The 12,699-nt window shown below is 40.5% G+C and overlaps 1 pseudogene; it reads left to right on the top strand.

Annotated features, from left to right (window-relative positions):
* The window catches only part of LOC142312853 (uncharacterized), a 206,937-nt pseudogene that overhangs the window by 57,302 nt on the left and 136,936 nt on the right, over positions 1 to 12,699 (top strand).

Raw genomic sequence — 12,699 nt, 5'->3', positions numbered from 1 at the left:
TCCCTACGGAGGACGCATGCAAATCCGCAGCAAACAATTGACATGCTGCGGTCTGGAAAGCCAAACCGCAGGTCAGTGTTTGCTGCGGAAAAAACAAGCACACTGGGCACAGGATTTCTAGAAATCCCATTCACTATGCATGTACTGTACAACGCAGTGTTTTAGACGCAGCGAAAATACACTATATCCAAAACGCTGCAAACACAGATTGTGGGCACTCACCCTTAGGAGCCAACAGTTTGGATTATACAGGAGACCTGCAGATGTTTGACCTCTCTATTCTTCAAAATTACTTCTCCAAACATCTTTAATTGTTTGTGAAATGTATAATGTTTGTTTCAGGGTGAATATCTGACCCATATTATTACTACAGAGACACATATGAGCGATGAGGAACAGTGTAAAGAGGAGATTCCTACAGATAATCACACAGGTGAGAAGTAACAACTGGATACAAATAGTTACAGATTTTACTCCATCACTGGCTTATAGAATCATATGCTGTTTTTTTAGGGTATGGTCACATAGGTTTCAATATAGATTTTGTATATAAACATTTGGCAGTTAAACAAAGAATACTCTATTTTACACAGACATCTCACCTTCGTAGCCATAGCATGATTCTGGGCTGTTACAAAGGATATACTTCTGTTTTCACAGTGCTGTTTAAGGCTAGTTTCACACATCCGTCTTTTCGCCGGATTGGCAGATCCGGGCACTCCAGTACAGTGTATACAGTACAATGGCAGTACAACAAGCTCCGGTCATATGCTGTCATGTGACCAGAGCATGTGACCCAGAAGTTGCTGCGCTGCCAATGTACTGTATCACACTGTACTGAAGTGCATCGGAACCGCGAAAAGATGGATGTGTGAAACTAGCCTTAGACTGAACTCTGGGCTCGGGATGTCTCTAAATATACTTTTGAAGCTTGTAAGTAGTGGGAATTTCAACTTAGAACTACTGATATGGAAGACAAACACATTACCAGCACTGTCCTGTGCAGTACGGGGGCCTGCCGCCATCAGCCTTGCTTTTAGCTGAATGTGTGTTTTGGGATGCACATTCAGCTGAAATGTATTCTGGTTTTGAGAACTTCTTGTGCCGCAATAGCTATAGTAGTCATTGGCTAATCAGAAGCTGACGTCCGTGGGCCTGCTGTATGCGCCACCTTCCCTTTCCTTTTTTCAATGCTTCCTTCCCTCTTTGTTCAAAGGGAGTAGGAGATGAAGGGGTTAACCACCGCGATGCCATATGATGTATCAGACTAGAAACTTCTTTGGAAAATATGGTGGATTTATTTCTACACGTTTGGGAGCAATAGCTCCTTCTTCAGGATAATATCACAGATGTACATCAAGGGTCCTATACAAGGGGGTATATATAGGACTCACAATTACAGAAAAAGTTTCAAACGAGCGCGGAGGGAACGGGCCAGTCACCTGCGCGCTCTTTTTTTTAAATTTTTTTCTGTAATTGTGAGTCCTATATATACCCCTTTGTATATGACCTTGATGTACACCTGCTATTTAAATCCTGAAGAAGGAGCTATTGTTCCAAAATGTGTAGAAACAGATCATCATATTTTCCAAAGAGGTTGCCAGTCTGGTACATCATACAACAGTGTGGTCGTTAACCCCCTTCACCTCCTACTCCCTTTGAACATTCAGTTACGGGGACTGCAGCAGCTGAGGATTCTCTTCTACATGCCTTTACAGTGGTTGTGACTTTCACAACCAATTCAGGCGAGCAACCTCTTATCTCATCTCCCACCCAATCTACACCTGGGCAAGATCCGATTTGCGCCTATTTTGTATCTCCAGGTCCAGCATTATTAATTCTTCCGCTCTTTGTAATTAATTTATTTTTTCCAGCCATTTTTCTATTTTTTTATTTTGCATACATATAGGATGTATCATACAGTAGAAGGGAAAATCGGGTGTATTCCGCACTAATACTCCAATGCGATGTTAGTAAAATATTCCATGATGCTGTTCCTTTCATGTCCTGATGAAGGAGACAAATGTCTCTGAAATGCGCCGACCTGTACAACAATAAAGGAATATTTTAGTAATAGTGCATTGGAGTATTAGCGCAGCATATACCTGATTTCCCCTTCTACTGTATGATACAGTCTACACCTCGGGCTGCAGCTTATACTATTATTACATGTGTTTCATAGGGGTTGTGACTTTCACAACCTGAATAGGTGAGTGTATCTCAACCATTTTGGGATCTGATTTCTCTACCGGATAAGACCCTATTGCGCTTCCTTGTTTCCACAGTATTTTGATTTAAATATAGGATGTGGGACATTATTACAAAATAAGGGCCAAAACAGAGGACATCATGACATGGGCCCATAGATCTGACCAGCATGCTGGTGGGGGCCGCAATACAACTTTTGCATCTGGGCCAATAGAAATTTACCTATTGCATGGATTACCAGTCAGCCACAGGTTGCACCTTTATATAAGAGAATGTCCTTAGCCTAAACACCTCAATAGCATTCTTCTTTGCGTACATAGTAAAATCTCACCAGATGATGGTTACAACCCATCTAATCCATGCAGGCAAAGAAATCAAACTATAGATGTCCATAAGTAAAATTATGTACTGTGTGTTCCGGCATATAAGACGACTTTTTAACCCCTGAAAATCTTCTCAAACGAATGGGAGAATATAGTTTGGTCAGATAAGACCAAAATTGAACTCCTTGGATGCCATAATGCACACCATGTTTGGAGGCCAAAAGGCACTGCATATCACCCAAAATAAAATACCAACAGAGACGTTTGCAGGTAGGAACATTATGCTTTGGGGCTCCTTTTCAGCATACGGCACTGGCAAACGTCATGTCGTATTTTTCGGTTTATAAGACGCACCCCAAATTTAGAGGGAAAAAAAGGTAAAAAAAAAAGTCTATATTATAATCCGGTGGAGTCTTACCGGGGGAGCAGAGGTGGTGTAGTGGGGTCACAAGAGGCAGGGGCGGTGGTGAAGGAAGGCGATGCTGTGGGCGGTCTGAGGCAGGCAATATCCAGAAACTGTCAGCAGTGCTGGCTTTAAAGAAATGGTGCCCGGATTTGGCAAGTGCGCAGATTAAGCTATATGCTCAATGACAAGCTGAGTTCTCATATTCTCATATGCGTATGCGCCACCTCCGGGCGCCGTTTTCCTTAAGTCCACTGCTGGGACATCAATGGGCCAGAGGCAGCGCGTGCACAGATGAGATCTCGAGCCAAGGGCTCCATCTGTGCACGCGCTGTCTCCGGGTGCCATTATTTGAAGCCTGCACCAGTGACATTTTAAGGATGGCCCCTGACTTATCTCGCGCAGCAAGGACAAGCACACTGGCCCGCAGCACAGCAGCCCGCAGCATTGCCTCCTGTGACCCCTCACCACCACCTCCCAGTAAGTTACATTCAAATTAATAAGACGTACCTCTCATTTTCCTCCAAAATTTTTGGGAGAGAAAGTGCGTCTTATAATCCGAAAAATACGGTAATTGAAGGAAGGATGGACTTGTATCGAAACATTCTAGATAAAAATCTGCTACCATCTACCAGGATGACGAAGATGAAATGACGGTGGACAACAAGACAATGATCGTAAACACAGCCAAGGAAATTTTCAATTGGTTTCAGAGAAACAAAATAAAACTGCTGTAATGGCCCAGCCACTCACCTGACCTGAATCCAATAGAAAATTTATAGAGGGAAACACAGCTTAGAGTTTATGGAGGCCACAGAACCTTCAGGATTTGAAGAATGGACCAAAATCACACCTGAGCAATGCATGCGACTAGCTTCTCCATACAGGGGGCATCTTGATGCTGTTATCACCAACAAAGGCTTTTGTACGAAGTATTAATTTTAGTAAGCATGTTTAATGCTTTTTCCTTGTGTCACTTCTCAGTATTACACATAACTTAATCTATAGACATATGTGGTTTGATTCCTTTGGCTGTGTGGATTGGATGGGTTGTTACCGACATCTAGTGAGAATTTCAAGTCAATAACAGCTTTAGAAATATATTTGTATAGAAAATGAGTGACGTGTTCAATATTTATTTCATCAGCTGTATATTTGCACATGCCAGTATATTATAAGAGCTGAAAAATGATTGTCAGAGGTTTTTTCCGCAGTTTGTATTGAAAATAAAGATGTAAAACTATTCCTGTAAACATGGACAGAATTCATGACCCTGTAATCGTAACAACCTGTTTAAAACCGTGAACATATTATTTTTGCACATTTGTACTTGGTGTGAATAAAACTGGTGAAGATAAATCAAACTTTAGAACACAAGTGGGAACATGGCCTATGACTGACCACTAGAAGGAAAATAGACAACCGTTTTTGATCAGATTGACAGATCAAACTCTCATTATTTAACATACGTCTCTGAAAGAAAATGCTTATACCACTCAGATGACATTGGTCTATCACCTAAGTGTTGTCTATTTTTCACTCAGCAGTTGATAGGGGTAGCTTTAAAGATATATACAGTATATCAAATAAGTAAGTACATCCTTTTTTTGTAAATATTTATTTCTTTTCATAAGACAACTCTGTAGACATGACACTTTGATACAATATAAGGTAGTCAGTGTACAGCTTGTAGAACAGTGTAAATTTTGCTGCCCTCTAAATAACTCAACACACAGCCATTAATGTCTAAGCCGCTGGCAACAAAAGTGAGTACACGAATAAGTGAAAATGGCCAAATTATGCCCAATTAGCCATTTTCTATCCCAGTATTAGCTGACTCATTAGTGTTGCAAGGTCTCAGGTGAGAATGGTGTGGTGAATTTGGTGATATCGCTCACACACTCTCTTTTCTGGTGGCTGGAAGTTCAACATGGCACCTCATGGTAAAGAATTCTCTGTGAATCAGAAAAACGATTTGTTGCTCTACATAAAGAGGGTGGAGGCTATAAGAAGATTGCCAACATGCTGAAACTGAGCCATGGTGGCCAAGACCATATAGCGGTTTAACAATGTGAGTTGAACTCGGAAGAGGACTCGGCATGGTCGACCAAAGAAGTTGAGTGCACATGCTCAGCGTTCTATCCGTAGGTTAGCTTTTCAAAATAGACTTATAAGTGCTGCCAGCATTGCTGCAGAGGTTAAAGGAGCAAAGGGTTCAGCCTTTCGGTGTGCATACCATACGCATTAAATTAGTCTGCATGGCTATTGTCTCAGAAGTAAGCAAGTCTCTTCTAAACATGATGCACAAGAAAGCCCGTCAACAGCTTGCTGAAGAAAAGCAGACTAAGGACATGGATTACTGGAACCAAGTCATGTGGTCTGATGAGACCAAGATAAACTTATTTGGTTCAGATGGTGTGAAGCATGTGGGGAGAAACCAGTTGAGGAGGACAAAACCAAATGTGTTTTGCCTACAGTCAAGTATGGAGGTGGGAATGTCATGGTTTGTGGCTGCATGAGTGCTGCTAGCTGTGGGGAGCTACACTTCATTTAAGGAACCATGAATGCCAACATGTACTGTGGCATACTGAAGCAGAGCATGATCCCCTTCCTTCACAAACTGGGCCGTAGGCCAGTATTCCAATATGATAACAACCCCAAACACACCTACAAGGTGACCACTGCCTTGCTAAAGAAACTGAGTAAAGGTACTGAACTGGCCAAGCATCTCTAGACCTAAACTCTATTGAACATCTGTGGGCCATCCTCAAACAGAAGTAAACGGAAGTTGGAGGAGCATAAGGACTCTAACATCCACCAGCTCAGTGATGTCGTCATGGAGGAGTGGAAGATGATTCTAATGGGAAGCTCTAGTGAATTTCATGCCCATGAGAGTTCAGGCAGTGCTTGACAATAATGGTAGCCACACAAAATATTGACATTTTGAGCACAATTTGACCAGTTTTGCTTAGTGTTGTACTCACTTGTTGTCAGCAGCTTTGATAATAATGGCTGTGTGTTGTGTTATTTAGAGGGCACCAAATTTACACTGTTATACAAGCTGTACACTGACTACTTTACATTGTATCGAAATGTTATATCCTCAGTGTTGTCCCATGATAAGATAAAATATTTACAATAATGTGAGGAGTGTACCCACATTTGTTATATACTGTATGTACAGTGCTGGCCAAAAGTATTGGCACCCTCTGCAATTCTGTCAGATAATACTCTGTTTCTTCTTGAAAATAATTGCAATCACAAATTCTTTGGTATTATTATCTTTATTTATTTTGCTTGCAATGAAAAAACACAAAAGAGAATGAATCAAAAATCAAATCATTGATCATTTCACACAAAACTCCAAAAATGGGCCAGACAAAAGTATTGTCACCCTTAGCCTAATACTTGGTTGCGCAACCTTTAGCCAACTATCAATGAGTTTCTTACAATGCTCTGCTGGAATTTTAGACCATTCTTCTTTGGCAAACTGCTCCAGGTCCCTGAGATTTGAAGAGTGCCTTCTCCAAACTGCCATTTTGAGATCTCTCCACAGGTGTTCTATGGGATTCAGGTCTGGACGTATTGCTGGCCACTTTAGTAGTCTCCAGTGCTTTCTATTAAACAATTTGCTAGTGCTTTTTGAAGTATGTTTTGGGTCATTGTCCTGCTGGAAGACCCATGACCTCTGAGGAAGACCCAGCTTTCTCACACTGGGCCCTACATTATGCTGCAAAATTTGTTGGTAGTCTTCAGACTTCATAATGCCATGCACACGGTCAAGCAGCCCAGTGCCAGAGGCAGCAAAGCAACCCCAAAACATCAGGGAACCTCCGCCATGTTTGACTGTAGGGACCGTGTTCTTTTCTTTGAATGCCTCTTTTTTTTTTCCCTGTAAACTCTATGTTGATGGCTTTTCCCAAAAAGCTCTACTTTTGACTCATCTGACCAGAGAACATTCTTCCAAAACGTTTTAGGCTTTCTCAGGTACATTTTGGCAAACTCCAGCCTGGCTTTTTTATGTCTCGGGGTAAGAAGTGGGGTCTTCCTGGGTATCCTACCATACAGTCCCTTTTCATTCAGACGCCGACGGATAGTACGGGTTGACACTGTTGTACACTCGGACTGCAGGGCAGCTTGAACTTGTTTGGATGTTAGTCAAGGTTCTTTATCCATCATCTGCACAATCTTGCGTTGAAATCTCTCGTCAATTTTTCTTTTTCTTCCACATCTAGGGAGGTTAGCCACAGTGCCATGGGCTTTACACTTCTTGATGATACTGCGCACCGTAGACACAGGAACTTTCAGGTCTTTGGAGATGGACTTGTAGCCTTGAGATTGCTCATGCTTCCTCACAATTTGGATTCTTAAGTCCTCAGACAGTTCTTTGGTCTTCTTTATTTTCTCCATGCTCAATGTGGTACACACAAGGACACAGGACAGAGGTTGAGTAAACTTTAATCCATGTCAACTGGCTGCAAGTGTGATTGTTATTGCCAACACCTGTTAGGTGCCACAGGTAAGTTACAGGTGCTGTTAATTACACAAATTAGAGAAGCATCACATGATTTTTCAAACAGTGCCAATACTTTTGTCCACCCCCTTTTTATGTTTGGTATGGAATTATATCCAATTTGGCTTTATGACAATTTTTTTTTTTCTTTTCATTGAAGACAAATTAAATGAAGATAATAATACCAAAGAATTTGTGATTGCAATCATTTTCAAGAAGAAACTGAGTATTATCTGACAGAATTGCAGGGGTGCCAATACCTTTGGCCAGCACTGTATATATAAACATATTTTTATTATTAATAATTAAAAACAGATGATACCCAGATTGCAAAAGTTGACACATGGATCAAAAGTGGATCTGACTCACTGAAGAATGTGTGATTGAGGCCTAAGGTTTACTTTGTGGGACTTAACTGATCATTTCAGTGGAAAAAGTTGGTGAGGGGCACATTTAAATATAAAGCTGTGGAGAAGACAATGTAAACATTCAAAAATTGACTGAAAACTACCTAGTGGAATAACAGAACATCATTAGTCAATGATGTATAGATTACTGTTTTAATCAGTTGGTAATTGAATTGCATTGCAGTTTGTAAGGAAATTATGTAAAATATATGATACAAATATAATTTTAAGGCACTCTTAATGACAAATAATAAAATAAGCCTTTTTCTTGGCAGATGACTGTACCAGGAGCTCAGATGGAAATCTAATATTTTCAGATTTTATAGCAGATGATCAGGTTATCACAGCAGATACATGTAAAGTACATGCCATTATCCTAGATACACATCCAGCTCTTCAGTACAAAGATCTATCATCTGATCCTATTCAACAAGTCCTTTCTTCTGTTTCATCAAAGACGATTATACAAAAGACAAGTCACAGAAGAGCTGATAAACAACAAATAGCGCAAACAGAGGAGAAACCATTTTCATGTTCAGAATGTGGGAAAGTTTATAGTGCAAAATCCAAATTTCTTGCACATCAGCTAATACACACAGGAGAGAAACCTTTTTCATGTTTGGAATGTGGGAAATGTTTTAATCGAAAATCAAATCTTGTTACACATCAGCTAATACACACAGGGGAGAAGCCATTTTCATGTTCAGAATGTGGGAAATGTTTTAATAACACTGCAGATCTTGTTAATCATCAGAGAACTCACACAGGCGAGAAACCGTATTCATGTTCGGAATGTGGGAAATGTTTTACTTGGAAAAGAAGTCTTGCTATACATCAGAGAATTCACACAGGGGAGAAGCCATTTTCATGTTTGGAATGTGGGAAATGTTTTATATGGAAAGCAGGTCTTGTTGCACATCAGAAAAGTCACACAAAGGAGAAGCCATTTTCATGTTTAGAATGTGGGATGTGTTTTAGTTGGAGACATAGTCTTGTTGCACATCAGAGAATTCACACAGGCGAAAAGCCATTTTCATGTTTGGAATGTGGGAGATGTTTTATTTGGAGACCAAGTCTTGAAGCACATCAGAAAATTCACACAAAGGAGAAGCCATTTTCATGTTCAGAATGTGGGAAATGTTTTTATTCTAAAACACATCTTAATGTACATCAGAGAAGTCACACAGGGGAGAAGCCATTTTCATGTTCAGAGTGTGGAAAATGTTTTACTCGTAAAACAAGTCTTGTAAGACATCTGAGAACTCATGAAGGGAAGTAGCCATTTTATTGATACTTTTTACTAGTAATTACAGTATTCTAGTAAAGTTATATGTCTAAAAATGAAAGAGAAAGCAATTTAGAACACAGTGATTATTCGAAAATGTATACAAATACCAAAGATCATTTTGTATTGAAAAGCAATTATGATCCAAATAATACACATGCAACAATTATTAGGCAGTGTCATGGCGCATAGGCACAGTCACAGAAAAACATACCTCCCATCTTTTAGAGACAGTGAAGAGGAAATTGCATTGCGGCACACAGAAATAGTGCCGCTAGTGAGGCCCTTTAGTGTCCCTATCACTACAATACTCCTTTCATGGTGGTCATAGATTGATGCTCGCCCTTCTGCATAAAATAAGACCCCCAAATATGCCCCTGTATGGTTTATCTCCCCACACAATATAATGCACAGTGAATTCTGATGAAGGTAATAATCAATATAGCTAATGTAATGTAGAAGTTGACAGTCTTGCTTTTGTTCTTATATAATTGACATCTTAGGTAGACCACAACTATGAGAGACAAAATGAGAAAACAATTCCAGAAAATCACCTTGTCTGATTTGGCAAGATTTTGTTTGCAAATTATGGTGGAAACTAAGTATTTAGTCACCTAAAAACATGCAGTATTTCTGGCTCTCACAGACCTGTAACTTCTTTCACTCATTACCTGTAGTAATGGCACCTGTTTGAACTTGTTATCAGTATAAAAGACACCTGTCCACAACCTCAAACAGTCACACTCTAAACTCCACTATGGTGAACACCAAAGAGCTGTTGAAGGACACCAGAAACAAAATTGTAGCCCTGCACCAGGCTGGGAAGACTGAATCTGCAATAGGCAAGCAGCTTGCTGTGATGAAATCAACTGTGGGAGCAATAATAAGAAAATGGAAGACAAACAAGACCACTGATAATCTTCCTCAATCTGGGGCTCCATGCAAGATCTCACCCTGTGGGGTCATAATGATCACAAGAATGGTGAGCAAAAATCCCCTAACCACATGAGGGACTTAGTGACTAACCTACATAGAGCTGGGACCACGTAACGAAAGCTACCATCAGTAACACACTATGCCGCCAGGGACTCAGATCCTGCAGTGCCAGACGTGTTCCCCTCCTTAAGCCAGTTCATGTCCGGGCCTGTCTGAAGTTTGGTAGAGAGCATTTGGATTATCCAGAAGAGTATTGGGGGAATGTCAAATGGTCTGATGAAACCAAAGTAGAACTGTTTGGTAGAAACACAACTCGTCATGTTTGGAGGAGACAGAATGCTGAGTTGCATCCAAAGAACACCATACCTACTGTGAAGCATAGGGTGGCAACATCATGCTATGGGGCTGTTTCTCTGGAAAGGTACCAGGACGACTGATCCATGTACATGAAAGAATGAATGGGGCCATGTATCGTGAGATTTTGAGTGCAAATCTTCCATCAGCAATGGCATTGAAGTTGTAACGTGGCTGGGTCTTTCAGCATGATAATGATTCCAAGCACAACACAAGGGCTACGTAGGAGTGGCTTCGAAAGAAACATATGAAAGTCCTGGAGTGGCTTAGCCAGTCTCCAGATCTCAACCCCATAGAAAACCTTTTGGAGGGAGTTGAAAGTCAGTGTTGCCCAGCAATAGGCCCAAAATATCACTGCTCTAGAGGAGATCTGCATGGAGGAATGGGCCAACATACTACCAACAGTGTTTGCCAATCTTGTGAAGACTTACAGAAAATGTTTGACCTCTGTCATTGCCAACAAAGGATATATAACAAAATATTGAGATGAACTTCTGTTATTGACCAATTACTTATTTTCCACCATAATTTGCAAAAAACAATCTTGCCAAATCAGACAAGGTGATTTTCTGTATTTTTTTTCTCATTTTGTCTCTCATAGTTGTGGTCTACCTATGATGTCAATCACAAACCTCTCTCATCTTCTTAAGTGGGAGAACTTGCACAATTGGTGGCTGACTAAATACTTTTTCCCCACTGTGTGTGTGTGTGTGTGTGTGTGTGTGTATACATATATATATATATATATATATATATATATATATATATATATATATATAGATATATATAGTACAGACCAAAAGTTTGTACACACCCTCTCATCTCTAGAACAACTGTTAAGGTGAAACTTTGTGCAGCAGGCCTTCATGGTTAAATAGCTGCTAGGAAACCACTGCTAAGGACAGGCAACAAGCAGAAGAGACTTGTTTGGGCTAGAGAACACAAGGAATGGACATTAGACCAGTGGAAATCTGTGCTTTGGTCTGATGAGTCCAAATTTGAGATCTTTGGATCCAACTACCATGTCTTTGTAGAAAAGGTGAACGGATAAACTCTACATGGCTGGTTTCCACCGTGAAGCATGGAGGAGGAGTTATGATGGTGTAGGGGTGCTTTGCAGGTGACACTGTTGGGGATTTATTCAAAATTGAAGGCATACAGAACCAGCATGCCTACCACAGCAACCTGCAGCGGCATGCTATTCCATCTGGTTTGCGTTTAGTTGGACCATCATTTATTTTTCAACAGGTTTTTCGAGATGGTTTGGGGTGAGCTGGACCGCAGAGTGAATGCAAAAGGGCCAACAAGTGCTAAGCATCTCTGGGAACTCTTTCAAGACTGTTGGAAGACCATTTCTGGTGACTACCTCTTGAAGCTCATCAAGAGAATGCCAAGAGTGTGCAAAGTAGTAGTGAAAGCAAAAGGTGGCTACTTTGAAGAACCTAGAATATAAGACATATTTTCAGTTGTTTCACGCTTTTTTAAGTATTTCATTCCACATAAAAAAAAATAAAATAAATCTTTATTTTTATATAGCGCTAACATATTCCACAGCGCTTTACATACATCAAGAACACTGTCCCCATTGGGGCTCACAATCTAAATTCCCTATCTGTATGTCTTTGGAGTGTGGGAGGAAACCGGAGTACCCAGAGGAAACCCACGCAAACACAGGGAGAACATACAAACTCCTTGCAGATGTTGTCCTTGGTGGGATTCAAACCCGGGACCCCAGCACTGCAAGACTGTAGTGCTAACCACTGTGCCACCCTACATGTTTTAATTCATAGTTTTGATGCCTTCAATGTGAATCTACAATTTTCAGAGTCTTGAAAATAAAGAAAACTCTTTGAATGAGAAGGTGTGTCCAAACGTTTGGTCTGTCCTGTATACAGTTAGGTCCAGAAATATTTGGACAGTGACACAAGTTTTGTTATTTTAGCTGTTTACAAAAACATGTTCAGAAATACAATTATATATATAATATGGGCTGAAAGTGCACACTCCCAGCTGCAATATGAGAGTTTTCACATCCAAATCGGAGAAAGGGTTTAGGAATCATAGCTCTGTAATGCATAGCCTCCTCTTTTTCAAGGGACCAAAAGTAATTGGACAAGGGACTCTAAGGGCTGCAATTAACTCTGAAGGCGTCTCCCTCGTTAACCTGTAATCAATGAAGTAGTTAAAAGGTCTGGGGTTGATTACAGGTGTGTGGTTTTGCATTTGGAAGCTGTTGCTGTGACCAGACAACATGCGGTCTAAGGAACTCT

This window comes from Anomaloglossus baeobatrachus, chromosome 5, assembly GCF_048569485.1.
Source record: "Anomaloglossus baeobatrachus isolate aAnoBae1 chromosome 5, aAnoBae1.hap1, whole genome shotgun sequence".
Lineage (NCBI taxonomy): Eukaryota > Metazoa > Chordata > Amphibia > Anura > Aromobatidae > Anomaloglossus > Anomaloglossus baeobatrachus.
The sequence above is the reverse complement of the archived record's forward strand: the minus strand, read 5'-3'. Positions and strand labels throughout refer to the sequence as shown.